General features: G+C 36.7%; 1 protein-coding gene across 2 annotated transcripts in view; it reads left to right on the top strand.

Moving 5' to 3' along the window:
• Positions 1-5,624, top strand: part of LOC144976371 (sodium- and chloride-dependent betaine transporter-like) — a 79,485-nt gene that overhangs the window by 13,462 nt on the left and 60,399 nt on the right. The window lies entirely within an intron of this gene.

Genomic DNA, 5,624 nt, shown 5'->3' with positions numbered 1-5,624 from the left:
GTAAAATATAAATTTTTCTACTTCACATAATATTACAGTCAATGTTCAATGTCTATTTCACCGCATTAGATTATACATCAGTTTCCAATTTTGGAATATATTATATTCAGTTTTTTCCTGGATGAGGTCTTTTGATTTCCTACAGTGGCCAGGAGGTCACTTCCTGTGTATTGTACCCCCTTATATCTGGGTGGTCAGGAGGTCACTTCCTGTGTATTGCATCCCCTTATGTCTGGGTGGTCAGGAGGTCACTTCCTGTGTATTGCATCCCCTTATGTCTGGGTGGGCAGGAGGTCACTTCCTGTGTATTGCATCCCCTAATGTCTGGGTGGTCAGGAGGTCACTTCCTGTGTATTGCATTCCCTTATATCTGGGTGGTCAGGAGGTCACTTGCTGTGTTTTGCATCCCCTTATGTCTGGGTGGTCAGGAGGTCACTTGCTGTGTGTTACATCCCCTTATATCTGGGTGGTCAGGGGGTCACTTCCTGTGTATTGCATCCCCTTATGTCTGGGTGGTCAGGAGGTCACTTCCTGTGTTTTGCATCCCCTTATGTCTGGGTGGTCAGGAGGTCACTTGCTGTGTGTTACATCCCCTTATATCTGGGTGGTCAGGGGGTCACTTCCTGTGTATTGCGTCCCCTTATATCTGGGTGGTCATGAGGTCACTTCCTGTTTATTGACTCCCCTTATGTCTGTTTTCTGAGTTGTTTTCTGTATTTGTCTTGTAACGGGATGACTCACTTTTCTCATGGACACTGCCCGAGTATTTGGCTAGACGGTGAATAGGCAAGTATAAGTATCGGTTTTCATTTTGGAAGGTTATATCGTTTCTATAAGCTGACTGAAATTGTTCTTCAAGACAATTATTTTTAAGATGAGACAGTAATTGTTTCAAAACAAGCTTTCCTAATATTTTAGAGAGAAAAGGAAAAATTAGAGACAGGGCCATCGTTTTTTAAAGTTATCTTTATCTAGATCAGGTTTTTTTCTCCTTTTTTTCTGGCGCTGAGCTGACCATCTTATGTGTCGCAAGTGCCGTAAAACCCTTTAAAAAACAAAAACATGTTCAAATTTTGATATCCATTTTCCTCCGAGGTTAATACGTTTGGAGGTGATGAATTGACATGAATGCAACTTTGCCCTTAAAGGGTTAACAATAAAGGGAAATAGGATTTACTGTCATTGTTGCCGGACACCTTTTAGTCAAAAATATCAAAGTCACGATTTGTTTCATCACAAAATCGTATGATAATTTTCCCAGGTAAATGTCGCTGCAATTAAATTTGTTTGTTAATTGGATTCAGTAGTCTGATGTCACGCCACCCGGCAACGGCGGCCATCTTGGTTCTAAACAAAGAAAATCATTACTTTTTATTCTTCATGCTGGCTAGAACTTTTCATTCCCTTTTCATATGCCTTGTGATCAGAATGTGTAAAAGTCAAAACATGATCAAATTTATGGTGGTTTTTTCCTCTGGATACGCTTTTATGCTTGCCGGAGAAATATTTCATACGGGCGTCCGCCATTGTTCCGATAGTTTGGAGCCAGTGTTACTAAGTTACCATGCGTCATTAGGAAAGAAGGGAAGTTACGACTGTTGAAGAGTATTGTAGAAGTAAGACAAGAGGGAGAACCAGGAGACGGGTGTCACTGGGTGAATGTTTGGGCAGTCGCTTGCCACTTGATGATCGATGGTCCAAGTCATGCTTTTGACTTTTCAGAAAGGGGGGGGGGGGGGGGGGGGGGGGGGGAGTGATAGCTCAGTTGGTAGAACACTCGATTCACACGTAAAGGGACCGAGATTGAGTCGCGTGAGTCGAAAAATAATTTTCTGACCCCTTGTCGACCCAGCAGTGATTGGATAGCTTGGTCTGTGAGATATGGCAGAACGGGCGGGCAAATTAAGCTATCCGCCTTACTCTGTATAGGTATCACAATAAACGTAATTTTTGTGGCAGAAAAAAAACCTATAGGGAATGAGATTAGCGGAAGAGTAGCGTCCCTTGATTGGACGTGACCTTACAAAGAGAACGTCAAAATGTTTTTGCGCATGCGTCTCTCTCGACCTCGCTTTCGGTGAAGTGTCTCATGCCGCACAACCAACATGACGTTCTCTCTCTAATAACTTTTCCGATCGCGACTTCCAATCAAGGGACGCTACTCTTCCGCTAAACTCATTACCTATAGATTTTGCGACTAATTTTAAACCGGGTCAATCAACCATTACTACCTCGGCCATTAAAAAACGTACAGAGCTAAATTTTGTATCATCCTCAAGAGGAAGGTTTCACCTTTATTCCTATACCACTTCATAAATAAATAATGGGCGATAAATGTTGTAAAATGCCGTTTTAAAACTTTACAGCAGCTAAAAATCCCGACACATTATTGATATAAATTTTGAACCTAGTCTATATAAAAGACAAACAACTTATCTCTAATTCTACCATTTTGTTTTAATGAAGGTTTTTTAATGGCCGAGGTATCGCATTTTTAAAAAGCCCACCAAATCCTTGTTTTCAGCTTTGGGTGTTATCGGATTTTTTTTTTACACCCCATTGTAGTTTTTAACAGCAATCAAAATGTCGTGAGAATGAGATCTCAAATAATTGACAAAAAGAATAGAGTTCACGAAAACCACGTGACTATTTTATTAAAGTACCTTCATAGTTTAAGTTTTCGACAAATTAAAACAAAATATACACGATAAATATTGTTTTTTTTTCAATTGATAACTCTGGTCGGTAGGTGGGTATGTTTTGAGGATGGAACAGCCTAAATAAACCCCTCATTTTTCCGGTTTTTATTAAACTGTAATCTTTTTTTTTTTTGAATGACTTTCTAGCCTTGGTTTTCATTGAACGACGTTTTGTTTTTATCAATTTATACATGTAATTTTTAAAATATCTCCCGATGCTTATTTATTGCTAAAGAAAAAACAAGGGAAGAATTTATACACACACTCTCCACTCATGGCGGCCATGTTGTTGCTATGACAAAATGATTGTTTGACCTCGTTAGAACTCAAGTAGATTTTTACGGTCGATGGTGTATTGTCGTTTTTAAAACAATTGCATAGGAATGCCCACCACTTTAAGACGAGAAAAGAAGCAAATAAAGAGATCTTCGTTGTTTCTTTTTTCAATTTTAGTTTTGGTGAGATTTGCGATACCTCAGTTCGTACAATACTCGCCTCTCAAGCAGGATGTTACTCATAAATAATCGGGTGGCTAAGTCTTTAGGGTGTGTGTGGCGGAAAGTACTTTATTTCAGACTAGCGTGCTATCTAAAGGGTAGCACTTCATTCAGTAACACAGAAATCAGGATACAGTCACGCGTCATAGACCTTAAGGCGCTTAAAGACTTTGGGGTGGTCGGGGGTTGAGTGCACAAAAGACACACCTGCTGGGCACAAGCGCATGATTCCGTATAAGAGGAAAGCACTCTACTGCCAACGTTATATCGATACCCTCCTTATAATTTACAAAGAGACGATTTACAGTGGAAAAATCATCCCCCATTATAGGAATAATACATTTGACTGCACCCTTTTCGGTTAAGGATCTCATTTTGCTCGTGATTATAGCTATTTTTCTGCCAACATGCAAAATTGCGTGTTTCCTGATGTTCACTTTTTTTTATTTTTCAAAGACCATTTGAAGAAAATGACTGAAAAAAATTGGCCTTTTCCCTGGAGTACCCTCTACCCATTGACGTGAATTAAATGTCATTTTGTATGATCATTATGTTAATATAGTATATGGAATATGCTATTTCACCATGCTGGAGGCCAAAACATTTACTTTCGCGTGTGTTTTGGAGGAATTTCAACAGACTGTAGATTTAGGAAAAAAAATTTGTCTGGTTCAAATCTTGTTATTTTTTATTTATCTAGTCACTGTGCTTTAGAAATGTGTTTCACAAGTATGATAAAACCTTTTTGTGGTTAGTTACATGACGTCAAAGTTGGAACAGTTTCTTACACCAATTGGCAACCAAAAAAGTTCTTGAAAGATGAATTTGCTCTCAATTTCTTATTCATGTATGGATTTTCAAAATTTAAAAAGTGTGTTCCATGACTATCAAAATGCTTTATCAATATAGTAAGAAAAATCAATTTTAGATATTATTAAATTGTCTCTTGTGGTACCTACAAAACATGGCAACGATAGAAAAGCGTCCCCTCCAAATATGCAAACTGAGAAATAGACCCCTTCTGTATTTCCTTTTCCATGTTGCTTTCTTTCATATTTTTTTTGTCCTGACCCTGGCCAAAGTGCTTAGCTAAACGGGAAACAGTCGAAATGTGTCCTATTTGTTTTGGGAGACGATATTTTTTACTTTATAAATCATCTCTTTATTGTGTACTGTTTTAGCTTTTGAATTAGATAATTATGAAAACATTTGTGACCCATCATCTCAAAACGGTATTATGTCGGAACGAGCCACATGCTCAAAATCCGAATTTAATGTTAAACTGGTCAAAAATATAAATTGTTGGCATTAGCACCCTAAAATATGGTATCCATTCTCCTCAATAAAACATACAAACTCAACACAAATCTGATATTTCTGGCTTTAAATTCAATTTTCAACATCTTAACCAACCCGACTTAATACCGTTTTGAGGCGAAGGGTCACATTTAAGTGCATTCCCCTTAGTAGGATACTGTGTTCGTTTCTGCCTGAATAACATTCAGAAAAAGTGTGGAACGGGCAGTTGTATCAATAAATACGAGAAAAATAGGATATGGAGAAGTGCCAGATGAAAACAGAGAATAAAAAGTCACGGGGTCAGTGCCAAACTCAGGATGCAATTGACACGACACCCTCCGCCTGGCTGATATATAAATCATGAAATATGATGACAACATGCATGAAAGTGAAAAGAAAAGAAATGAAAACAAAAATAAAATGAAAACATTAATAACCACAAAACTTACAACAAAGGTAATACCACCTATATTTACAATAATAATAATAATAATAATAATAATAATAATAATAATAATAATAATAATAATAATAATATAATAATAATAATAATAATAATAATAATAATAATAATAATAATAATAAATACAGCACGACAGCAATAATATCTAGTATTGTTTTTGTAAATGAGGATCACGCTTATACCCCATTCGTTGACAAAATCAAATCTATGATGATTCTCTTTCGGATAATAAAGTTATTGAAATTCAGTAACACTTGGTGTAAAAATGTCCATTGGTCTGGGTGATCTTTATTATTGTTTCCAACATAAATAGCCCATCCCTTTTCTATCTTATTTAACACACTTCTACGGCTAAATGAAATTCTAGAAGACTGGGATTTTGCCAAAGTTGCTGTCATTTATCAAAGGCAATAGAAACGATCCTATAAATTAAAAATATAATATGAGTTTAATATAAGGTGTAGAATCATAGAATTAATTGTCAAAGACACAATTATGAATTCTTTAGGAAATCACAAACTTTTAAGTAATTTTCAATACTGATGTGACCAAAACGCCCTTGTGTACTTCAATTATTCCATGTCAATGTCAAGGATTTTTTTTACTTTTGTTTTTAAGACTTTTACGGCGTTTGTGACACATTTAGGCCATTTAAGCGCAAGTGAA

This window comes from Berghia stephanieae, chromosome 7 (genome assembly GCF_034508935.2).
Source record: "Berghia stephanieae isolate SIO BIC M18660-M18661 chromosome 7, UCSD_Bste_1.3, whole genome shotgun sequence".
In the NCBI taxonomy this organism is placed as follows: Eukaryota; Metazoa; Mollusca; class Gastropoda; order Nudibranchia; family Aeolidiidae; genus Berghia; species Berghia stephanieae.
The sequence above is the reverse complement of the archived record's forward strand: the minus strand, read 5'-3'. Positions and strand labels throughout refer to the sequence as shown.